At 37.4% G+C, this 27,102-nt stretch overlaps 1 long non-coding RNA gene across 1 annotated transcript in view; it reads right to left on the reverse strand.

Moving 5' to 3' along the window:
* Window positions 1–27,102, reverse strand: part of LOC113459192 (uncharacterized) — a 58,315-nt gene that overhangs the window by 14,171 nt on the left and 17,042 nt on the right. The window contains exons 3-5 of the long non-coding RNA XR_003380188.2: window positions 15,533–15,692; window positions 11,631–11,848; window positions 6,414–6,515 (exon numbers count right to left, since the gene is read on the reverse strand). This is a non-coding gene — a long non-coding RNA (uncharacterized LOC113459192). The remainder of the gene's footprint in view (window positions 1–6,413; window positions 6,516–11,630; window positions 11,849–15,532; window positions 15,693–27,102) is intronic.

The raw sequence follows: 27,102 nt of genomic DNA on the forward strand, positions 1-27,102 counted from the left end.
GTAAATGACGTGAGGGACTGAAGCTACCAAAGCTGCTTCTAGTTACATTTCATGCTTCACACTCAAAGGAGCCCTTTCCTACGTATGTGCATTTTGTCCCTGACAGGTGCAAAAGAAATGAAAGTTCAATGTTCTACTTGCCCAGGCTTTTTGTTTCATTAGTTACTTCCTTCAAAAAAATATTGATAGAACCTAATGATCTTTAGGAAAGAAAAAAAAAAGCTTTTCCTGTGACCCAAACAATTGTTCTTTCTATGATTACTGTATCACTGTTACCTCCAGTAAGGAAACCAGGCACTTGGACAGATTGTTCTGTAACATATTTACTTTGATTAAATATCATTTAAACAAAGAAAAAGATTAAAAAGGTGATGGATGGATGCACACCTATTATATATAAATAATTCACCAGTTTCTAATATCTTATCAAGTGATGAAATGTTCTTACTGTGAGTGGCTGGTCCTTTTTATATTGAAATAAACCACAGTACTTGTATTTGGGTTTTTCATATATGTATTTAAATCTGAAAGCACAGAAGGCAGAGAAGGCAGTAATAGACGGAGCAGCAATCTCGTGGTTTTTGACATCAGTGCCCTGCAGTCTGCCTTCTTTATGATTTTTTAAGCAAGAGTTCATCCATATGATTTTTGAGTCACTCTTCAATTCCAAAGTGTACTCCTAAGGGAAATATTTTCACGCTCCTGTATGAGTGAGCCTCAGTTTGCAGACTCCACATGAGAATAACAGGAAAGACTGTTAACGTTGGATCTATTCTTTGTATTTATATTATTCAGAACTGCATGGATGATTTAGCAGAACATCTGTAGTGTCACTAAAGCACACAGAATTCATTTAGATAGCAAAAATTTCAGTTCTTCATCACAGTCACAGTTTTGGATTCATCATTTGCACTCTGTGCAATTTGCACTCTGTTGCAGTTTCAAACGACAAATCTATGAGAGGAATGGAACTCCTCTCCTGTAAGGAATGTCTAAGAGAGTTGGAATTGCTCAGCTTACAGAAGAGACGGTTCCCAAGAGACCTCTTTATGGCCTTCCAGTACCTTGAAGGAACTTAAAGGCAGGGACAGACCTTTTAGTTATGCCTATAGCTGTAGGACAAGGGATATTTACTTTAAACTGAAAAAGGGTAGTTTCAGACTAGATATGAGGAAGAATTTTTTAACCATGTGGGTGGTAAAACACTAGAACAGGTTGTCAGGAGAGGCTGTAGATGTCCCATCCCTGGAAACAGCCCCTTGGGACTTTTTTTTTCAGCGAGACTCATTTGAATGATATTTTTATATCACAATGCCCCAAACAGTTGCACTAGTTCAACATACACAACAATATCAATGAACAGCAGTAAAGAAACTGTGGTTGCTCAGAGAGATGGCAGGTGCTCTACCCCTAAAAACATTCCAGGTCAGGTGGAACAGGGCTTTAAGCAACCCGATATTTTTGAAGATATCCCTGCTTGTTGCAAGGGGTTGAACTAGATGACCTTTAAAGATCACTTCCAACTCAAACTACTCTAGGATTCTGTGGAGTTCAAATCAGTATGAGATGTGGAAGATTTTGTTTATATCTCTCAATCTACATGTTGTGGTGTGAAAATTTTATTTAAGGAGAATTTGAGTAATTTTTTTTTCTTTTTTAAATTGAGGATGCTATCTTGTAGGTACAGGAAAAAGCAAGAAGAAAACTAGGAAAAATCACTTTTGAAGAAAAAAGAACAGTGTGTACATTTCCGATTGTAGAGAGGAGAGGAGAGGAAGGCAGAGAGAGAGGGAGAAGAAATGCAAACTTCCAAAACCTTCCACCCACCCAAACAGCCCAAAATGTATCTCACACCCTGACACCTTTTCTGAGGGATGCACAGTCAACCCAACCGACTCCTTCCAGGAATTACTTGAACCCACATTTTCTGCCCTTGAGGCCAGTACACTAAATGTTATGTAAAGAGTGGAAATCTAAAAACAAGTAATTACAATTATACTCAATGTCCTTGAACTCAGTATTATCCAAAGACAAAGCTCACTTAGAGAACATGTCAGCTTTAGGGTCCTTGTCAGATTTAGCTGGAAAATTATCAAGGAGCTAAGGCAGCACACTGGGTCAGTCTTGGATACATGGAAAATTACAGGTGTAGGCTTTTAGGGAACCACGGAGCTGGCGTAAAAGCTGCCTTGGACATGCTGGACCCTCCATTTGATTTTGCAACATTGAGGCCCTCACAAGAATTTTTCAGCTTTATATGGCTGATGTCATCTGAACATCCTTAGGCCTCTATAGTAGGACGTGACAGCTTAAGAAAAACTGCCAACTGTGTATGTATTTTCCATTAATCTCTGAATTTTTTAATCTCCAAATTACTTTAAAGACTTAGCAGGAAAAAATTGGTTAAACCACTGGCATTCCTCCCTCTTGTAAGGAAAAAATCCTTGAGATTTTTTGTCTTGTGTTCAGTGGAAGCTAAAGGGTATTCAGACCCACTTACCTCATGTCAGCAGCAGTTCTGAGACATGTCTAGCATTGTGCCAAGAATGTGCTTAGCCATTGTAACCCTTTCAGGACTTTTTTTTGTGAGATTAGGCAGATCTCTTAATTTCTCCTTATTTCACCTCTGAGAGCACATATGGTGTCAGATCTGGGAGAAAGACCATTATTCCTGGGCAGAGAAAAGAGACTGGAAAAGGGTTCTAAAATCTCACTGGCTATGAGTAAAGCATTTACCAAAGGAGTTTTCAGCAACTATACATTCCTTGAGCTCATAGATAACCTAACAGTTGATTTAAAATTAACTCAGAAGGAATTTATTTAGATGATGAAGTCTTAGCCTATGACTATAGCATTCTCAAGAGTAAAAGCTAGCATTCACTGTAAAAATCACACTAATGCCCTTCTTTAAATGAAACATTAATATATTTCAGCATGTCATTTTCAACTTGGCTTCAAGAAAACTGGCCTTCACTGTAATCATCCTACTGGTTTAAATTACTTTACTAATGGAGACTTTTGTACACTGATGAATGACAGTGAGTATCAATTTTTCTAGGAATCACTGACAATATTCAATGTGAATTAAGCTTTTGGAAGAATATTTCCTGAAAGTGTAAAGTCTACTGATTCTTGTACTTTTCAATTACCAGCACCTTTCCCTTGTCTAGTTTTTCTATTCTCTGTGTCTGAGGGCTGTCCAAAAATGGGGCATGTTCACACCAACTTTTATATTCATGTTCTACTTGTAAGAGGTGAAATATTTAAAATAGTTTAAAGCAGATATAAACTCTACTGCTAAAGCAAACATTGTGACCACTGGTTACAGGCACAGTTACTGCCTTAGTGCATACACTTATGTGGGTGCTCCCACCAGGCAGTCCCAAATGCCTCACTTGGAAGCTTCACATTGCAAAAAGATGTGGCATTTGATACGCATTTCTTGAATGAGTAATTCTTGATCATTTCTTGAATGAGTAATTTCTGACTTATGTATGATCATACTCACGTACCCACAGAGAATCCCACTCAGATATTTATTCCTCTTGTTCTACTGAGTCCCTGGATCATCCCTGCCTGGGAAACATACATGTAGCTTGTGGGTGCAAAGCACTGAAGAATATGCATGGAATAGCTCAAATCTTGAAGGGAAAATATAGGTTTTCTAAAAAGTGATGGTTTTTTTTACAATTTCACACTATCAGAAACTATACCATAGACTTAAACTTCAGCAGATGTTGTGGGCGATTGGGAAGAAAACTGTTTTCTGTCTTCATATTATGATCTTCTGAGTAAAAGAATCCTTTCTATGATTCAACTGGGTAGTGACAGAGATTTCCATCTTCAGAAACACTCTTGCCTCTCCATACTAAAACAACACGTTGTAATAACCACAAATAATTCAATGTACATGGCTGATTCAGTTCATGTGGGTCTTGGTACCCTGTGATGCTGTAACAACACAGGTTGCACAAACTCTTCCAAATTATAGGCCAGACCCTGGCACTATGGTTTAAAATGTATTTATTCTTTAGGAGCATAATAGTTACAAACAAGCAGGAACTGAGTTACAGGTGAGTAAGCCAATGAATTTACAGATGTTTCATAGATTGTCAAGAGGTAATGATTTGTCAATCTTTCTGTCTCTCACTTGAAATATTACAATAGTTAGTTAGCAACGAGTGCCGTCAGGAGAGTATTTTTAAGGAAGTATTACTGTAGTTTGACTGTATTATAGATAGGGAAGCTAGCTCTGTACTTCAGTGTACACTAAATTCAAATGCAATAAGCTAAAATCCAAAGCAGCTTAGTGGGTATTAGGGAATGACCAGAGGATGGGTTGCCAGTAAAATAAAGGCAACCATATAGCCTGACTATGTAAACTGGAGAATTTTTCAAGTCTTCTAACACAGAAGACAGAAGAGAAATGGTGAGAGACAAAATAACCCCATCATTTCTAGATGGGCACAGTCTCAGTGCAGTCAGAGTTTTATGTGATCTTGTTGAGTACTTTTGAGTAATTTTCTCAGATGAAGCTCTACTTTTTTTACCATTACTCTTTAAATTCTGACTACATCTCTCCCAGTATTTATTTCATAGCTGAGGCAATCTGCATGATTGTATAATTTGATATTTCAGGAACTACGAAACAATTGTAATGTCTACCCTGACAGCCAAAGCCTGTCCTTATGCTGAAAGAAATTAGGATTTTTCTAAACCATCTTTTTCAAACCATCTTCACCAAAGTCATCCAAAACATTTTTCAAAGATGTAGCAGAAAATAATACACTCATAAAAAAACCTCACATCTTCATGCTTTAAAGCAGATTATAGATGATGACTAGAACATTAGCAGTGTTGAAAGTATTAGGCAAAGGGTTTTTATAGAAATAACAAAGTTTGACATATGTGTGCTTTGACACAAATGTAATGTACCAACACAATATAGGCAGATATAAGTTGAGATAATTTACAACAAATGTTAACCCATGTATAGATGAAGCATTATCCAGAATACCAATCCACTTGCCTAGCATGTGCATTGAGTCTGCATTGATTCACAGTCACACTCAAACCCTGTAGATTTTTCAAGTCATCATTGACTCATTGGCTCATTATTAGATAGTGATTGCACTATCTCATTTATTAGTTCCAACTGCTGCGTTCAGCACTGTCAGTTCTATTTGGATCTTACCTACAACAGAGCACCACGACATTTTCTGAATGACTTAGAGGGAAAAATATTTTCTCAGATTGCCAGAATGTTTTCCTTTATACTGATGACTATTTGAAATGACATTTTAATGTGAACTTTTTGCATCTCAAACCCAAATAATCAATAAAGGGAAAAACCATATAGAGTATTACTGAGATGAAGAGCTAAATGAACACTTTAGATTATTAAAATTGCTCTTTATAGTTTTAGATTTATATATAAATATATATTTAGGTCTGACATTAAAAAACACACTCTGAGCTGAGCTGCAGCCATAGCATCCTGCTGTTTCCCTCACAGTCTACACACTGGCCTCAGGAGAAAGGACAGTTGTCAGGGCTGTCCCAGCAAGGCTGCAGCTGCCTGGGCTGTGCTCGTGTCTCCAGCTGTTGAGACACCAGCACTGAACCCTGTGCATGGTGAGTCTGTGTGTGCCTTCCAGTTCCCTGTGCCCTCTGTGTGTGCCCTCAGCCATGCCAGATTTAGGGCTGGTGCCTGGCTGAGAGCAACAGTCCAGCCAGGGCAACACGAAGCTTGGGACAGCTGTCATGGCAGTGTGGTCAGGGGAGGTAAGTTATTCATGCAGAGGTGTTAGAATGCAGTGAGATATGTTTTGTCACATTCTTAGAATGCATTTTCTAATCTTCCTACCATGATTTATATTTTCTGATGTAAGTAAGTTGTAAAGAGCAAAAGCAGGGGAACAATGAGTGTCTGTGAAGAAAAAAAATTAGAATGAGAAACACCCTCTGAAAAGTAACTTGGGGTGAAGATTTGTGACTCAGCTATTGTATACATTGAGGAAGATACATTCCTATACTAGTTTGAGTGGGACATAAGAAATTATGCCTGACTTTTGTCACAAGACTATCCTATGCTCATAAAATATTATTTTTCATGTATGAAAATGAAATCCTTACATGGTTGTATAACATAGCTCAGACAGACAGGCTAACATAGTCCTAAGAAACATCCATGGCTGTCAGAAGGATGAGGGACAGCCTTCCCATTTATGGAGCCACATCCAGCTGTGCTACAGCTAAGTAAACATTAGTTTCTCATGCTGTATTTTAAGCATTGTCTGTGACTCAGTTTTAACAGTATTGGTCTTCTCTGCAGCACAGCATGGCTTCAAATCTCTTATTGCACAGGACGCCAGACAATTGAACACGATAGAAAATATTATAATAGAAGTTACCTCATTTTGCCTTTCCATGGTCCATCTGTCCAGCACCTGGTTGGGGTAGTCAGGAGTTGTCTTTGGCATGAACACCATGTGTTCCTTACTGAACTAAAATTTCTGGAAACAAAACATAAATGCTTACATTATTAGAGAGATCCTCTTACTCATATAGTCTTTCATCTCCAAAATTTTACAAACATTCTCTTTTGATTCAGCAGCCATCTTCCAACTACTAACAGGATTGATAAAACCATTTGCAGTTGGAACAAAACCACAAATTTTTACTTTCCTTGAAAAAATATGAAAATTAGGCAGTTACTTTTCAGTGATGTTAAAATTTGATAAATTGACCTTTCAATGTACACTTGAACACCAAATACCTGGCAAAGAGTAGGAAATGAGATAACTAAGCTCTTTCTCTAAGCACCTTGAGTGTTTATGTATTTAATTTCCTACAGAAAACTTTAGTCATTGAGCTAGAGAACATTCAGAAATCTGTTCTTCATCTCCTCTCATGCTTTTCAAGGAATAAACAGATTCTAAGCCTGAAAGGTGCGAATTCACCTGAGAAGGTAAAGCTGGATTCAAATTTCTCCTTCAGAAAACCATTAAATTTACAATATTAACTTGGGAACTGAAATGAGGGTTTCCAACACTCAAGTGCATTCCCTGATTAGCAGATTAAAAAGTCTGGCCCCATGAATCTTTAGTTATTCATATGTAAATAAAAGCAGTTTGGGAAATAGAGACTTTGCCCATGTCTCATCCCAATCACACCAAAGTGTTGATACTTAAGTAAATTACATAAATTATGGCTACAGACTTAATGGCTACAGACATGTGAGACATACAGAAATTATGGCTACAGACATGTGAGACATTTAAATATAGTCTAATCTTCCTAGGCTAGTATGAATTTTGGGGAAAAACACGTGAACAGGTAATCCTTCCTGGACTGCTCTGTGAGAAACAAACAACCTGATGTCAACTGTCCTACCTAAGTTTAAAGGACATTCATAGCACATGGGTTTTTCTACACCTTCCTTATTTAAAGGAGGGGATATTTTCAGAGCTTACTGCTTGGCTTTAAGGTTATTAGTAATGACCATACTAGTGCCCAGAAAAATGGACTTCAAGGAATATTAAAAAAAAAAAAAAGCAAGAGTGTTGTTTGGTAGTATCTTCACTTCTTTTTCCCTCAGAGATTCCTAAGTAGTAAAATTAGAATACTAATTTTTATTAAAAACTTTTAATGCTTTTGTAACATTGAAAGAAGATTCCATAATTTCTCTGTTTTTCTTTTATAGTGCTTCAACAATTCAAATCATCTGCCAAGATATTAATTTTACTGCAGGAAAATAGTGCATAGCTTTATTTCTGGTCACTTTGGCTTTTTTCAGAGTATCTTTTCTACAGATCTTAATAGCTTATGACCAACAATTGAATCATAAAATCAATTTTAGGTGGCTGGGCAGATGGTAAATGGATCTTTCACAAATGTTAGAGTCCTTAATGAATAAAATAAGCACATAAATACACATAATTTTTGATGTTATTTCATATTGCATTAGACTTTGCAGAATATGAATGATTTTTAAAGCACATTCAATTTTCAAAAAAGTAGGGAATCACTACAAGTGCATTGAATAGGAAACAATAATTTAATAGCTATGTGGTCACAATTTGCAAAGGCAGTCATATTTCATAATTTGGCCAAGGCAAAATGTCTTTTACCACAGTTTAGTAGAATAGGTTATATATATAATTAAAGCAGGCATAGGTCTAGCTTACTAAAAATATTATAAATATTTTATAGTGGTTTTATTCATTAATATATTTTGGTTTTTTGTTAAATGAGAAGTTGTTTTTCACCCAAGGTAAAAAAAAAATATTTCCCTAAAATCCATAAAAATGTAGGGAAATATTTCCAATATTTCCATTTAAAAATATAAAGACAAAGAGTGTTTAAACCCAAAGATTCAGAACTGTAGACCAAGTCTTATGTTCAGAGAGTGAGGTAATTGTATCTAGTTGTTTTGATTAAAGACTTATTAAGTACTCTTGTTAGTAATGGAATCCCATCTATACAGATATATTTTGATTGAAATGCTTCTTCTGTATACATACACCCACAATCATAGTCCTTTTCCAGTGTTTTCTCTATTAAAGAAAACATTTAGTTTTAAATTGCTTCTGGATTAAGTTTAGCATATTTTAAAGGAATGCTTTCAGCTCCACATTTGCCTGAAAACTACCATGACTACTTTTCTATTTTTACTAAGTCATTATTTAAATACAACATAAAATGATTGCAGAAACAGTATTTGTTGGCTTGGTTCATAAATTTTTTTTGAACATGACCTTTGCTTAGTGATTTTGTTAAACTATCCAAAAATGTACACTCTATAGTGCATACTCCATTGCTTTCTGGATACATTGCTTGCATTAATGTCCCATTGCCCTTAAGTATTGCCATCACTATTATGCAGGATGGTTTTGAAAAATTCAGTTTTGTCAAAACATTTAACACAATTTCTCCTGGGAGCTCCACTTCTGAACCATGTTAACATTGTGAGAAATCTTACCTCAAGGAAGATGGGTAGGTTTGAGTGTATGGTTCTTGTATTTATTGGCATTCCCAAGACAGAAAGGCAAAAGTCAAATATAGCAAAAACAGTTAACCAACTTAAAAATTAATTTCAAAGGGATTAAAATTTAGGACATTCTACTTAAAACATGTTCTTAAAGCTGATGAAAAGTCCAGATCCCTTTGGAGTTAGGTACTTAAAAAGATCCCCTAAAATTAAGTGTATATTAATTTAGTTTATTAAAATATTGTGCATGAAATGAATCTACAATAGGATGTATTTGGTTCCCCTCTCTATCTAATTTTTTATTTACCACAGGTCTTTTGGGAACTATATGATACCACAAGTGTGAATTGCCATGACCCAAGGAATTATTTCAGGGTTATTTTGTTGTGCAGAGCCACAGATTGTTGTAGTGGTGCTACTGATGGAATGGCCTTTGTAAGTGGGATGAAAGCAAGGAGAAGAAAGTGAAAGAATTTCTAAGGGTAATATCACTGTTGAGTTCCCATTGTGAACATCAGTTTTGGAATAATGAGCTGCTGGGTCCACCCAATTAAAAAAAGGGGGTAGAGGGGCTGGTTCAACAATTCAGTGAATTGAACAATTCAGTGAATTTAGTGACCTCCTAAAATGTCACAGGTTCAGGGATCTGTACCCCAGAAAGTCATGCTGGTGCTACATTATGGGGGTTAGGGGAGATGGGAAGAAGATGCTGGGCCTCCAGGTGTCACAGATGCTGTGCTTTCACAGCAACCTCTTTGGAAATTTTCAAAGCTGTAAGAAGAGGAGCCCCGAACCACCCAACTGTGATTTCAAAATAATGTCTGCTTGGAGAGGCAGACCAACATAAATTTTAATGCTGCTGAAACCTCTGCCTTCCTCTGTGTAGGTGGTAAATCATCTCCATAACCATAATTCTTTTTGCACCTGGGGAAAACTCAGCTTCATGCTTCAGGTGGACTGGGACTAAGTTTTTGAGTCCCAGTCTTAAAAGAGTTCAGAAAAAAAAGACAATTGCCAGCTTTTCCTTTTCCCTATGAAATCCCTGCTAATGCTTACATGGGCCAATTTGCAGAAAAGGCACAATAGAAGGTGTTTGGTCCTTTCTTGGATGTGTTTAAATAACAGGCAATGGCAGTGCCCATGCACCATTTTACCTTTCCACTGCTCTTTTATAGTTTCCAAAGGAAAGCACTCATCATCTCCTGTTCCAAACCAATTTTATCTTTGCAGCTACAAATATGTATAGGTATGTGACTGTATTTTGTGTCAGCTGCATCCTGCCTATTCACACAGCATGAGTGAATGGGATTTGGTTTTACTAACGTACTAAGATATTATGACTCAGGAAGAAATAAATTTCTGGGCTAGTATTCATGTTTGTGAGGACTTGGGTCAAAGAAATGTTCTAATTTTCTTATTCTGAATCTATAAACCTATAAGCTTTTGACTTACATACATAGTACATGGCATTTCTGAAAAACAGGAGTATTTGAGACTATATCCATCTCATTGCACACATTACATAATACCTAATTTTACCTTGAGTATACTTTTCTCCTTACTTTTGGAAGTCCATGCAAATCTTAATGATATATTTAAACATTTAGATGAAGGCCCAGGCTACAACCTTAATTATTCATGTAATTTATTTAATTATGTTCATATATGAGCTGTTCTGTACATCCTTAAATTCCCAACCCTCAGAATAAATCAAACAGCTGACTTCTATCAGCAGCTGTCTCTTGTTTCACTTCAAAGGAACAAGTAATTTAGAGGGTGAGGAAAAGGCCAAAATTTATTCTTCTCAGTATAAAACTCCCATTTCTATCAATATTAAAGAAAAATTTAATGAAATGCCACCTTGTTACGTATTCTGTCTGCTACCAATATTTTCGTAAAATGCTCATAAATCTGTTTATAGAGCATTCTGCTATCAGCCACAAGTATATGTCCTGTGAGCCACTGAAATAATTTAGGAAATATCCTGAACCACAAGTTTACAGAGGACATAGAACACAGCTATCAGACTGTAGTGGAAAAAATTGAAACTATTTTGAATCTTTACCATCAAGAAGTCTATTGACTCTGTTTTATGGGAGGAAATAGGAGCTTTCTCAATATTCTTCTTACTCAGAGTCTCACATATCTGTGATACATTGGGTGGCATTCCTGTTATGAAACTCCCTCACACAAGCTATATTGCAGCAGTAAATTCTAGATCTAGCCCACAACGCTGGAAAACATTCCTGAACAGATGGTTTCATTCAATAAAACATCAAAGTACCATAGTAAATAATGCTGTGGATTTTTTTTTGCCAGTCATTTTGCAGTGCCACATTAAACATTTCCAGAAGCAGCTGAAAGTGAAAGAGACAGAAACATTTGGCAGTGAGCAGAGTGCCATAGGGCTGTTTGACTGGTGATGCTGAGACCAGAGAAAGAAATGAGTATGTGAGTGGCACTTCTTGGGATGGTTTTTGACTTGTAAAGAGCAGAGCGTGCAGGGCAGTTAGAGGTCATCTGCTCTTTCCCTTCCTATTCCCCACTGCAAAGAATTTTGGTGTCTCATGCTCTTTCCCCTGTTGACTTCTTTCTCTCTGAGTTTGAAGAAGAGAAACTTGATGTGATGTTTGCTCACCTCACTTGAGCATCTCCTCTATTTTGAGTCAGCACGTTCTACTGCCTGCAGGCATTAGCAGAACACAGTCTCCTCCAAAATCAGTCAAATTCTTGAAGATCTGAATCAAATTTCACCAAAATGGAGTGAGATTGTAGAATTAGCTGGCCTTGCCCACATGTCTTAGGCTTCATCTACTAAAAGTAGACTAGCTATCAGTCTTTGAGAATAGATTGTATCTAAAGAAAAAGGCAGCAAATAGAAGAGAATTATCTAGTCAGTCAGGCAAGCAATTCACAGGCTTCAGTGTCCGGCCAGTTAAATCAAAGGGCATGAAGCAATACATGGTATTAAGACTCAGGGGAAAAAAAAACATCAGTGCTTGGTTTGTAGTATACTGCTATTGAAAGAGAAGTATGTGGGCCTTTTACCTCTGAAAGTGCATTTTAGGAAGGACCACAGTTTTCAGATAATTCTAAGAATTAAGGATGAGGATGCAACTCTATAAGAAAATATCTGTTTCTCTTTATATTCTTGTAATGGGCACAGTACTGCAAAGATTAAACATGCAAGCAATTTAGAAGTTGTAGGACTTCAAACATAAAACCAAAATCAGCTGATTCAAAACATAGTAGCACTGCCTTAGAATTTTCTGAAGAAGATTTGAAATCTAAAGCTCCTTCCCATTAATATACAAGTTGAAGGCAGTGTTCTTTTCTTCCCTGTCTTCTTTGTTTCAAGGAACAGGAAAAAAAAATCAGTTGCCAACTTCAACTAGCCTTGCTATGGCAGTATTCACAGCTCTATCTTCTGCTCTATCCATCTGATATTTTTTTCACTGTCATCTCCAAAAAACACGATTCAGCAGCAGCCAGAGCCACAGCAGTCCCATCTCTGCCTGGTTCCCAGTAGTTCCTGCACTGAATGTGAATTCTCATTATGCAACATGCTCAGGCAGGGGCCAAACAACTGCTTTTTACAGAACAGCCTGTGTGTGAGTCAACAACGGAGGCAAACCCAGCTGAAATGCAGAGACAGCTTGTGTCACTCTGCTGCGTGTCCAGGTCCCCAAGGACGTGCACACCGAGAGGCCTGTAAGCTGTGGCTCCTCAGCCATGCAGTTTGCCTGGTCTCCCTCTCATCAGAATTCCAGTGGGATCAAGATACAGAACTGTGATAAGAAGAGAGCAGGCAAATGAAAGAGAAGCATAAAATGATGCAAACAATTTTTTAAGCATTCTGGCTGTATCTCCCCAGGAAAAAAAAAAAAAAAAAGAAGAGAGAGAATCAGGTATAAACAGGACTTTTTTCTTCTTTATTCATGACACATTTTAATGAGATTTGAAATGAGCACAGGAAGACAGAGCAAGATAACAAGGTTATCTTCAACTCTGAATCTTCACACTATTTATGATGCTAAATTTGCAGGCTATGCTGCTCACTTACATTTCCATAAAGTAGCATAATAAAAGAAAAAGAACAACTAGATGGTTGCAATTTTTCTTCTGAACTGTCCTTTCTGAAAAAATATATACAGTCCTCTGGGTTCTGATATTCTTTTTACCTCTGCAGAATAATGCCCCTTTTGTATTTCAACCCTTCTTTGTGCAGAGATAAAGGGAATGTATGTACATTCAGGCTGCTACTCCCCTAAGTGATATGACTCATTCACACAAGCATCTGTACCCCTTAAGGGACTGACAGTGCCTTTTCCTCTTAACTCATTAATTTTACTTTTCTGTTATACTGAAGAACTGCTAATAAAGTAACTTTTCTCAATTGATATTCAATCTCTTCTCTGCCCCTGCAGGCACCTCTTCTTCTTCAGGACTGAAAGCACAATGTGTTGAACTCTCCCCACAGATGCCATGATGGAGGCATATATATTCTAACATTCACTCTGTCTTCTTGAAATACCTGTTTTGCAGATTGAAAATTGGGACTATTGGCAGGCAGCAGGGTCTGCAACAGTAAGAAGTTTTAAATGCTTTCTACTACCATCCAACTTACACCTATGTCTGCTACAGTACAGACACAAGATGGCTAGTTGTTTTCTAAAGCAGTTTTCCCTTAAAGCTCTCAGCTGTAGTTATTACATAAAATCTCATGTAAATTCATTTGAATTTAGATACCTTTCCTCTGTGTTGCCAAGTTAATCATAGGAGATGATGTTAAGCTATGGGAAACTGGAAAAATACATTTCACCAGTTCCATGATACCATTAATATATTAGAAATAAATGAATAAATAAATAAAGGCACACAAAGGAGAGCATGACCTTTTTAATTACATTTTTGGTTTTTGCCACTCTCAAAATGTTGTTAACAATTAAGTTTTCTGGGCTTTTAATGTGAGGTTGAAGTTAACAGCAGGAGAGTATGGAGTCCATCATGTTTGACCCAGTTTACACTGGTATGAGTTGATATCCTAAGTCTTTCCCATGTTTATTACAAATGTCAGCATTTTTACTGGTGAGGAACAAGACAGCTAACATGAATATCAGTTGATTTAACAGTGAAGGCTGCTTGCAATCAGTAATGGAATTCCAGAAGTTCCCTTGGCCCATTCAGAACAGGTGTAAAGGTAGATAATATTATATTACTGAAAACATGACTCAGGTAATTGTAAGATTAATTGGAAACCGAGTTCTCTCATCTCTGCTGAATGGAAAACATCCATTTTCCTTACTAGTCTTTGATCAGTACACCTGTCTTTGCAGAGACTAATAAGACAACATAAAAGCAAGTAAAAGTTCATATTTTAAGCAGTTTCTGTAGTGTTTCTGACACTTGTGAAACAAAGAGAGTACTAAATATTGATAATCATGTCATTTCAAAGAGAAATAGCTTTTTTTTCCTCATGTATTACTCACTTTAATCCCGAGAGTAGTGCAGTGCACAGTGATTCTTTTCTATGGAAAGTCATTTAAAGGTTTAAATAACTGAAGGTTCAGGAACTGCACATATACTAGCATCAATCATCATAGCATCACTTTAAAATACCACTTTCTTTGAAACCAGTGCTTGTATTAAAAATAAGGCGATAAGCTACTTACTGAATATAATGGTTTTTAAAAATATGTAAACTGTGCTGATGGGATGTATCTGATTAGTGGAAACTAGGTGAATGTAAAGTCCTGGGACTGTACAGTGGCTGTACATGTCAGTGCAATATAAGGTCTGACAGCCTTTTAAATCTCAAGAGGTAAAACAAGAGCAAGGATTAGGAGGATTTGTTCAACACAGTAGGAGTATGTTTTAGTGAACTCATACTGAATCATTTTTCTTCCATTGTGTAGAAAATGTATAAAGAAATATTCTAAGCATCCTACATGTCTGTTCAAAATGGACCAAGAAAAAGACCCAATATGTTCTAAATGTATCCCAGCTGGAGCCTCTGAGTCTGAAGGGAAATGCCAGTTCTGCCAACAGAGTGTACCAGCCTAGCCCACATTTTGAGGTCTATGCTTCTCTTATGTGGCCCTACCAAGAACATATTTTTAGGTAATCATATGGCCAAACTGAGGGTCTGCAGATGAGTTGTCAAGAGTGAATGCTTTGATCCAGCTATTTGCATTCCCTTTCAAGGCACAGACAGTATTCCCTCTTTCTTAGCATGACAAATACAATCATTGTGTCCACATGGTATGACAAAATGAAGCCCACTAACATGCAATGTCCATGTCCATCCAAGACATGTTTGGTATCTTTTTCTCAGCTTAAGCAGTAAGGCCAGCCAGCCAGGGCTGCACCACTGAACAGGTAACTCAGTGACCAGTGTTTATTGTTTGTGGTCAGTTTAGAGGAGAAAAAGAGCTTCTCCAACATCAGATACATTTTGTAACTATTCTGATATATATATAGACAAAGAAGGCCACATACATGTAGTTAATGATAGTCTTATAAGTTAAGAAGTACTGTTACCTTCTGGAGGCTGTCTCAATACTCACAACCTTATCAAAAAGCACTTAGATATCATCTAATAGGTCGTTCAGATGGTGAATGAGGCATCTTTGTGTGGTAATTGGTATTTTTTTATTAGTATCCAGGGAAAACAGACATAATGAAGAGAGTAGCATGATCCCTAGAAGAAAACACAAATGGTATTTCTCAAGTGAAACTATATTAAAGCAGGGCAGCTTGTAACAACAAAACAATGGCAATGAAACATAAGTAAAAAATAAAATTCACAACATGTATCTGGCACAAAATAATTTGGTCCCAGAGGTTCTTTTTCTTTGGGACCCAGAATAGAAAACATCACTTAAATTCGTGATCAATAATCATCAGCTATCACGCACTGAAACTCATGCTAAGAAACTAGACAAGGGGCTAAAATCCAGAGTTTAGGTATTCATTTTCCTATCCAGGCTCAAATGATCAACAATTACTGCACATTAATAAACAAAGAGCTATTAGAAGGGCAGCACAAACAAATTATCTGACAGAGTTTGTTGCCTCATTCCCTCTCACATTTTTTAACCATCTTTATAAAGAGTGCTGGAAAACACTGTTCATTATCTTGTATTGTCTTATGTGTCAAACAGATTTAGATTCTTTTATTCTGCTTATAATCATTTGGCCTCCCCATAATTTCTTTAACAGTGTTACTTTAGGAATTAATTTAGTTTTGTGGTTTTTTACTAACTATGACCAATCAATAACACTTCACTTAACACATTATGTGAACATTGCATTTTGGTACCCCCCTGTTTACAGTACAGCTTCAACTACTTGCCTTTCATTATTAATACAGCAAAGTCTAGTAGCTTATATGCCTCTTTCTTATAAACTGTGTTTGGAAAGAAGACATTAGTTAAGAAGAAGCTTTCAAACTTATAGAGGTAAATATCCTTTGGTGTTTTGAACCTTACTCTGTTATGTCAGATATTTATTGCCTCTGTTATGGCACAACTGAAGTGAAGAATGAGCTGGGTAAGAGTCTTTAGCATTTGAGGCATGGTAGTGCATACATGCTCCATCCCATACTAGAGCTCCATTCTGTTAGGGGCCATAGAAAACACCTGTGGTGCTCACCCTCTTATGAAGGGTTTAAGACAGCCAGCTGAAAAAAGAGGGAAGCATTACTACACTTTTGGGGAAAAGAAGCATTGGAAGATGAAAGCTAAAAATCATAATTGGCCTCAAATCCTATTTGTCCTGAGGAAAGAGGCAGAGATTCTTCCCTTATCACTAGCTGAGCTGGCTCCCAACTCTAAGTGTTAGGTCAGTTCAGGTGAATTCCACCGCCATTCACTGATGTGGCTCTTTTGATTTTGGGATCTCAGCAGGGGACACTCATCCCACTCTTGCTGAGCTTACAGCTGGGTGATTTGGGCTGGCCAGGGTCCAGCCAGGTATTTGCAGAGGCTGAGAAGCATGAGTGGGCTCAAGAGACAGACAAGTCAGGCAGCCACATATTGGCTTACACAGATTGCTGGCTGATGTAAAGATACTTCAGTGGGCTCTTCATTGAGGCACAACATAACAATCCCCAGTAAGATATCAATTGGTAAATTCTATTTCTATTTCTAACCTCCACAAAGATGTGCACCTTTTCTCTATGTAGTGCTTATGCTCTGTACCTCAGAACTACAAGTCTTAACAAAACCACCATCACATAGCTCACAAGAGAGAGAAGGGAGACTGACTTGACAGACACAAACTATTGAACCTTCAATTTTGTAAATGTAGACCAGAAATTATATCAGCCCAGATATGCTGGAGCTACTAATGCAAGCTAAAGTTATGGCCAGTTTTTCCTTTCTTCTATCAGAAAGAATGATGAGTTTTGAGCAAAAGCACAGGAGGAAGGGAAAAGTAAGAGTGTGTGTGCATGAGAGAAACAGACTTCCAAACTCTCAAGCTCTCTAGTGCCTTTATAGAGCACTACAGCTATCAGCAATTTACCCTTGGAAAAGGAGCTGTCAAGTAAATGCCTTCCTATTCACATCATGTGGTTGGTAAAGATTCTGAGCTGATCTATGCCTCATGATTGAGCAGACAGGTCTCTTCCCTGCAATCAGTGCTGATGAAAAACTGATTTTTGTGGTAGTGACAATCTGATGGTACTAAAGTAAAATCTCCTAGATCCTCTGGTAATGAAAAATTATCTAAGTGAAAGGAGAAAAGGCTACAAAAAGAATTACAGACTTCTATTTACCTTCAAAATTGTAGAAACATTTTTGCCCAGTAATTAAATAGTCCTTTTTATTTTTGCTTTCATTAAGCATACTTTGAAGGACTATGATGTGGTCACCACAGCAGACCAGATTGCATCAGGTGCTTCTGAAGACAAAAAGCCTTACCAAGGTTGAAGTGTCAGTCACCTTATTGAATCAAATGCCATCAGAATATTGACATATTCTACAACTTTTGACCTTTTTAGATTTTAATTTTGGGATGTCCAGGGACAATGTCCATGTCTTCTGGGTAGCAAACATTCAGTTACATGTATGCTACTGAGTGGTGATATCTGTACAAAAATGTAAGAGATATTTCTTCTTCCTTGTTTTCTTTGGTCAGAACACCAATTTATGATGTTGCATTGTGCTTGGCTAAGTGGGGATAAGGTGCAAGCCTGGCCCTACTACAAGTTATAGAGTGGGATAGTTGTTCCCTTATGTAGCAGTTTCTTAATAACTTCACTGCATCAACCTGTGAACAAAACATCAGCTGGTTGCATATAATTATCACCTCCCTTCAATTTGTAACCCTCTCCTCTAGTTTTCCATGTTAAAACATGGAATAAATCTTTTATTCTGAGGTTCATTTCAATGTGGAAGGCTTAGCTGAATTTACATCCCATCTCATCACATTTAAATTTCTAGTTAATGATGGTTAGCAAGTAAAAGAGATAGATGTTTCTCCTAAAAAAAATTAAAGGACCAGGATTCTTGAAAAGCATCATGAACTTCACAGGAGAAAAATTCAAATAATGATAAAAAAATCCCATCTCCTTCTAATCCTTGAGTTTTTTAAAGATGAAATCAGTAAAGCTTTCCTCCTACTTAGAGTATCAGTGCTGGAGGAGAGGACATGTGCCCTGCTTTCACTTTCCAGAGACTTGTACTCAAAGACAGCTCCTTTGATATCATTATATATTGAAAATGTGGAAGCAAGCTGCTTGCAATGTGTCAAAAAAAAAAACTGGGGGCAAATTTTTAAGAACATGGAGGTTTTTTTCACCTTCTGTGGGGATCAGGCAGATCCTGTGTGCAGAGGTAGAGAGAGTAGAAATCACATTGCCTTCCCATGGGCAGCACACTTTAGGGTTACAAACATAAAACCTGCTGAGAGTAAAAATTATGTTGGAATTTTAGCAAGTACTTTGGCTCAGGATCCTAAGAGTGGATAGTGGAAATCACAACCAATTTGTTCTTCAGGAAATAGCTAGTCTGATTCATGGGATGAAGCCACCAGCAGACCGTGCATGAACTCATGCAAGAATACATAAAGACGCTGAAAATCTATGAAATAAGGACGTTTCAGCAATTGTGGGGAAATTGCTCCTGAGCTAAAGGAGCCTTACAAATTTGTCACAGAAAAAAAGAAATTGCTGAGAGATACACTAAGAATCTAAATTTACTGAATAAATGTCCGGTTTATCTCGGCTGTTTGAGGGGCCTGGAAGGCCCGGGGGTGGCCTTGGGGCAGCCCGCGTGTCGAAGGACGAGAAGAGGCTTCAGTTCTTCTTTCTGGTTTTATGTTTATTAATTGTTTATCTAAAAGATGTTCTTTCAGCCTAACAAAGATCTGCTCAGCAGTCAGCCATGGGCACACTGTCTCTGCCCTCCGGGGCAGGCACCTATCTTTATACCCATTGTGACGTATACAATATTTATCATTTTTCCCCAATACCATCTATTCTTATAACTCGGTGTACTCTTAGTAATAACCAATAGAAAGGTGCCACCGTGGCCAAAGAAGATGGAGGAGAGGAGGAAGAAGAAGGAGGGCAGGACACACCCCAATTCCTCCATCTTACTCCTCTAAACCCCCTTGTACATAAGTCTTAAACCTTGTGTCTCACTCTCTAATTAACTAATCCCTTCACCATTCACCCTGTGAAGCCCTCATCCTTGTCGTCTCCTGTGCAGGACTAAAGTCCAGCCACCAGACACTTCTGGCAACATTCCAGGACTCCCGAGCCCGCCCCAGGGTCTCGGTGGCTCAGTATCTCAGGACTGAGATCTTGAGATCCGACAAATAAAGGCACCCAGAGGCACCTATCTGGCAATATCTGATCCAATTCTGAAGGAAGGGAAGCCCCCTTAGCTCACATGGCTATGCTATTTCACTTTGTATTAAATATAGCTGGCACATGGCAGGGTGGATTGTGATTCAGAGTAAGAGCCTTTAGTTTTGAATAAGGATTCTGACCACTGAAAAAATAATTTAAATCCATAATCCCGCTCTCTTCACAAACCTCATGCCTTTGAAACTTGAAAAATCTTTGTCCTTGTGGCTTAAAAATACAGGCCACAAACAGAAATCACATGGAAATAATGCAGGCAATAGAATAAATAAATTTTAAGAAGGAAAGAAATATATCCAGCTGGTATAAAACCCACAAATGAACACAATTAAATAGTCAAAACTGAGGAAGTAAAGCACCTTTGACTACCTCTGTAATTCCATGTGCCACATCACCTTTCATTTTATTATAAAAACAGCATATAAATACACAGAGGTCTTTTACGTCATTGGTGTAAGTCACCGTTATACTTCTTATATATAATTTTCTCCAGAAGGCAGGAAATATTAGTGTATTATCTCAATAGTTATTCCACATTAAATCCCATAATGAGGAATTCCAAATTTGAAACCTGTATTACTTTGAAGAGTCTTTTGTACATGCCTCACTGGGGAAAAATGCATATATTTATTGCTTCAAAATAAAGGTATTTGTCAGAAGAGTATATAAAAACTGAAATGTTGGAAGCTTGCTGTAGGGGTTGCAGCACTGCTGCTCCATTGCAGTGCTGGCAAAACATGGGCTGCAGCCTGGCCAAGCTGCACCACAAAAAGCAAACATTTCTTTTCAGATGTTTAGAAGCCAGGCTCTTTTTCAAGCTCCTCTTCCTTTCTGAACATCAATTCACTGCCTTGTTTCTAAGCCGGCATCCACCAGCCTATACATTCAGAGAAACAGTGGCAGATGGTTTGGAGACCAATCTGCAATTTGCCATAAGAAAGTTGAGCTGATTTAATAACGAGCACGATGAAATGTAAGTACAACCCACACTGAGTGGATTAAGGAATGGCCAACTGACAGCCCTCAAAAGCATCTGCCAGTGAGGCAACTGTCAAGAACAAGGAAATTTTTTTTTTTCTCATAGCAATACCCAGGCTCTTCAATCCAACCCTTACAAAAAAAAAAAAAAAATCACTCCTTGCACTTTTTGTGAATATTTCAAAACTCAAACCTGCTCCTGAGAAGGTCTAAGGCATTATTTAAATGTGAAACCTAAATTATGATACAAACCCCTTTTCTTGCTAAGATTTAAGAAAATCTCACCCTAGAGCTTTCCAAGCCACATTTTAACTTCAAAGTTTCCAAGATATGAGAGATCTACCCTTTTTCAGAATGGATCCTTTTTACCCACTCTGATATCTATTTTCTACTTCAACTGCTCAAGCTCTAGAAGTCAGCACAGCTAAGACACATCACAGCAGCTAAAAAAGGACACTCACAAAATGTAGTTGCTGCCACCCACCCATGCAAAACTGATTAAAAATTGTTTAATGCTCATGCTAGATTTGCTCAATATCACATATAAAATAAAAATTTGAGCTTTGATGATTTTGTATAATAAATACCTGAGGGATTTTTCTGATATAAGCCTATACCAATGACTAATTGTAGCTCGACTGTTTTAGAGATTTATTTTAAGTAAGGTGACAGGCTAGCAGTAGATAAAGGGTTTTATTTTTGATATCTGTGCAATTCTGTTTCCCTTGCTGTCCTACCTGGAATTGAGTAAATATGACTTCTCAAGCCATTTGGGGATTTTTTTGGTTGGTTTTGGCTTTTTTTGTTTTGATTTTCAAAAGCTTTTCACACCTACATTTTAAAAAGGTTACAAGGTAATACTCCATAATTTGATGGCAGCGAAGTCTCAGATATCTAATTTGTTTTCAGAGAAAGTTTGCTCTACTCTTCTCCCTCATAAAGGAAAAATGACATCACACACAATCTAATTCTGGGCACATTCTGCTGTTTATTAAATTACCCGTGACCTTCAGATATGGATGTTTGATTTCAATAATTAATATAATTACTACATAGGGGTTTTTTTCCTTATGATTATACTGAGATTTTATCTGAAGTATCTGAAAAAAAGCCATTGCCAGAATCTATCCTTCACAATGGCATATTCCTTTTTGATAAACCTATATCTACATCTTCCCATTTTTTATATTTGTGTCTGTTATCTCTCAGGATAGCTAACCAATAAGGAAAAGCTAACCAGTTATTGATATGTCTTTGTATGTTTCATAGAAAAGAACAGATGGATAATATATAATTTTTTATCACTGTATTTTGTTCATCCAGGATGCAATAGGAGCTTCAAAAGTATGATTTACTGTCTGTCATTAATCTAAGGATCATAGGCATTGTGATTTTTCCTCAGATGTTCTGAAAGTGCACTCAATAAACATTTTAAGTATAGTTTTGTCACAATGAATAAAATGAAATAAAAATATCCCAAATAAGACTTAGAGGCAGAAATTAAGGCAGTATTATTACTTACACTATCCAGGGAGGACAAAAAACCCCAAACATACAGTGAAGAAATCACAGAAAAAAATTTGTAGAATCTTAGAATCAAAGAATGGGTGGACTGGAAGGGACTTTCAAGATCATCTAATTCCAGCCCCCTGCCATGGGCAGGGACACCTTTCACTAGATCAGGCTGCTCAAGGCCTCATTCAACCTGTTCTTGAGCGCCTCAAGGCATTGGTCATCCCCAGCTTCTCTGGGCAACCTGTTCCAGCGCCTCTCAACACTCTGAGTAAAGAATTTCTTGCTAACATCTAATCTAATCTAAACCTGCCCTCTTTCAGTTTAAAACTATTGCCCCTTTTGCTGTCATTATCTGCTTGTGTAAAAACCCCCTCATCCTCTGTTTGATGGACCCCCTTTAGGTACTGGAAGGTTGCAATGAGGTCTCCTTGGAGCCTTCTCTTCTCCAGGCTGAGCAGAAATTGAGGCAGTAATTTCTGTTGCAGGAGAGAGTGAGAGTTTCAGATAAAATTTATTCAAAAAGCCCTCCCTTTGAATCCCAAAGTGCAGAAAGGGCCCCCTTGTAAACTTCTCAGAAAGGAGCCTAGGGGCAAATGAAGCCAATCTTAGCCTCAGACTGTCAGTGGTTTAAGTCTAAGAAACTACAGAGCTTTGATTGAACCTTTGCACAACTTTGTCCTGCAGGATTAATAATTATTATTATTAATAATAACACCTCTCATCACCAGCCTCTGCCTAGACATAGGTGAAGCTCACTCCTTCCCATCTCCTCTTTTTAAAAATGGGAGTGATGTTTCCCTGAAAAGCACAATGTTTATTGAACATTTTATAAATGTTTCCCCTAAAGCTGTTCCATTCCTCCAATGAAAACATCTGCATGCAGCTTTTACTGAATGGGTAAATGAGTGTAATGTCTGTCTTCAGATTCTATATAACTACAGAACAAAAATAACAGAACACAAGTCCATAGCAAAGGCAAGTCAGAAATACTTCATAATTCACAGTATTAAAAGAAGCACAAGACAGAAGTACTTTGAGCAAGTTCTTGCTATGTCCAGGATCTTGCAAGTAGGTCACAGTTTGATACAACAAAAGTAATCTCTGTTCTGTGCCTGAGGCTGGATTCTGATTGCTGATTTAATGTCTCGTTCAAACTTGATGCTTACTATTTGGGAACTGGAAGCACAAGGTGGGACCAGAGCTGAAAGACTTTTGGTATTTTCTATTAGTTTCTTCAGAATTCAGTGGAGAAATCTACTTTGTGATCAGATTGCTTCTAATTTGAAATGGCAAAATTTGTACTTTATTGCCAGGAACAAGACTGATTAGCTTCAAAGTTTTAACATACGTTTTTCAAGATTTCTTAACTTGTAGTAAATTGAAGAGGAGACAGAGAGATATAAAATAGGTGCTTATTTTGCACCTGTTTCAATATGCGGCAAGATTGTTTCATACTGAGATTGTTTTCTACTGCATGTGATATTGCCATTCTTGCTGGCAAAGTCTAGAAAGCAGTCTAATCCTGTAAATCACATTTGTCATTTTTAGTGGAAGGATTATTCTGATCATAGTTTGACTTGCAATTTTTATCAAATTCTAGTTGTCTTTTGGCCCTGTTTTTGGGAGTAGGATGTCTAGCTACTACCAATAGTGAATTACAGATGACTCTGTAATTATTTCTGACTCATAAGTATTTCAGTGATACATTTGGAAACATGGTATCTCAGCTTCTGTGACAGCCAGGCTAAGGATAGAGATGAGAGGCTCTCAGCTTCAGAGCAGGGAGTCACAAAGCTCTGAAATATTGTCTGCAACACTATCAATATTAAGGCCTGCCCTTTAATCACATAAACTGTGAATATGGCTCTCCAAGCTCTACTCCAGGGAAGTACAGCCAAGTCCCAGTCTGTGAATGGTGCATATTCATCATACTAAAATATTTCTGCCAAGCATTTTTGTTTGCTTCTTAATAGCATCTAAGAAAAAGGGGTTAGGGTTCATTTCACAGAGGATGATGAGGAAACACAGATGACCCATGTGTGCAATATCTAAACTCCAGTTACAATGCAGACCTGCTCAGCACATACTAGTGAATAAACCCCCAGTATTTACCTCAGGGTGAAATGAGCTGTTCTCTTGGCTATCTTGCCTAGCTCTCCATCTCACCCCAAGGGAGGGCAGACACTTGGAAGCAGATAGCTAAACTCAGATGTTTTAATCCTCTCCCTCTCAGAGTAACCTCGTGAAACAGAGAGGAAACAGCTATAAAGAAACATCTATGGTACAAAACTACCACAAGCCAGTTTGATGTGTCTGAGACAAGCTGTGTCAACAGCAATAAAACTGCAGCCCCCACTGCTGCCCAGACTCCCCCATAGCCTCACCTCAAAGGCTCTGCCTCTGAGGAAGAAGTTTGGTTTGCCTTCCTCTGCTCCATTGAGACTGCCAAACCCAGCCCAGCTGAGAGGATGCCTTTATGACTCAGAATTTTCATCAAAAAAGAACCAGATATATTATACTCATTTGGTTACTGCTGTCATAAAAACAACTGAAGAAACAATGAATCACATGCAGGCCTGGCATAAGGACAGACTGCCCCAAAATAACTACTTGGCTTCCCTCTGCAATTCAGTATGCATCCATTCATCAGTAGGCTTTGTCTGGGAGCCAGTTTGGAGCTCATGGGCTAAGTGTTACAGACCAAATCAATTTTGATTATTTACTTTTTTTCAAATCAGTTGCTGTTAGACAATATGAAGTAATTTTCTAAAGACACAGTGCTCTATAAATACTCCAGATACATCCCAGTCACTAGTCCTATAACCTTAGTAAAAGTCATAATAGAAAAGAAAAACAAACAAAATCAGATTGCCTCAAAAACAGCTTTTTAAAACCAAATACTAGTGCTAAATCAGTGGTCAGGTTTTATTTTTAATACTTTTCTATTCTTTGAAACTGAGAAGAATGAAGACCTATAAAATATGATATGCAGGAGGATTCTTTCTTGTCTAAATAAGGATAAATAACTTTCTTGCTTTTGTGTGTGTGTGTGCATGAATTTACAGTGTTCTGTGAATTTCCAAAAATAAGCTCCTTTTGTTCAGTAATATCTCTCTTCTTTCTATAAAACTTCGATATAAACATTCTCTGGGAATATTGGATTAATTAGAATGAGCTAAAAATAATGAAAAAAATGAAATGTTTATTCTCTGACTTCACAGTGTTCATACATATCTATCCTTTATTTTTTTCAGAAACTATAGTTTTTTAGCCAATCCATCTTTCCTGTTTGAATCTAAAATTATTACTTCTCATCCAAAACCATTTGACGGTAACCAGGGCTGCCAGTCTTGGTGTCCCTGATTTCTCTAAGACCTAGAATCCTTAGATGTGTCTAAATATATATGTGTTTGGTCAGATATATCACTGTTTTAACTTACAAACGGTTGTTAGAAACAAGACTGGAATTATCTTGTGTTTCCCTTCATTATTGAATCCTCTGCTTTCTGATTTGCCTTCTTCTATGTTTACAAAACTTTTATGCATAGATTGTTCTGCCTCTATAAAACACACGAGTTCATTGTTGGCGTAAGCATGTAATTTAACACATTACGTTGATGTACACACTCTACCTTGGAGACAGCAAATCCATCCCAGATCCAGGCCTTGATCCTCCTTTGCTCAAGGATACAGACTGCACTCATCCCTCAAACTGTTGACTTGCAGGTCAATTCCATGGGTAGGGAAGGCATTATTAGCCATTCCAGTAGTTCTGTTAAGACAGGCTGTTTGCAGGTACATCATGAAGGTGAAGGGGTAGTGAGAAAAGTCTTATCTGTGGTAGGAAAAACTTACCATGGAGACAGGGTTTCCCACCATTCTACAGATTAAAGGAAAACATTACTGGCAGTAATCCTACTGCCAGTAAATATTGGCAAAAGACAGTTTCCTGTCTCCGTTTAAAACAAGAATGTTAAATTTATGTTTTAGACAAGTAACATCTTAGTAATTAATAAAATAAGTAAACAAATAACTAAAAAAAGGCAAACAGGTAAATTCTCCCCAGTTTTAATTTGCATCTCTCTGTCCAGAAATGCTGCAAGAATTAATTCAGGAATGAAATCAGAGTTTTAAAAAAGTTATAAAGGTTTATGTGCAGAACTTCACCTTCCTTTGCCTTCACAGAACACATAGAGGTGTCTGATAGATCCAGATTCAGAGAGTGGATTAAAAGCAAATGATCTGGAGGTGGCTAGTAGCAAACTCTGAGGGTAGGGGGAGACACATAAAAACTTCTGCTCCCTCTTTTTTTTTTTTTTTTTTTCAGTAGCTACATGGCTAAGGATTCATTAATTCTGCCTAGAAGCAATTTTTCAGGTGTCTGGAGGGAAAAACACTTAGTCATACATATCTAGTTTGATGATATGAATTTTATGCCCTGTACATATACTCAAATAGTAGCATGGTACCATTTATTGCACATATATCAATGTACAAATACCAAACCACAGCTATATGTTAAATACAGGTTCTTGAACAGCACTGATGTATTCTGGAAAATAATAAAACAATTAGCATAGTGCACCATAATATTAGCCTTGGCAACAATTGGGCTTTCAACCATGTCTTTCCTTCAGATTATATGCTGAGGATTCTAATATTTCTATTTATCTTGGGGGGTGGGGGTGTTTTTTATGTTTCTAAAAATGTAAGCTGGAAAAACCAGGATTTTAACAGCCTGCAA

Source organism: Zonotrichia albicollis, chromosome 5, assembly GCF_047830755.1.
Source record: "Zonotrichia albicollis isolate bZonAlb1 chromosome 5, bZonAlb1.hap1, whole genome shotgun sequence".
NCBI classification, from domain to species: Eukaryota; Metazoa; Chordata; class Aves; order Passeriformes; family Passerellidae; genus Zonotrichia; species Zonotrichia albicollis.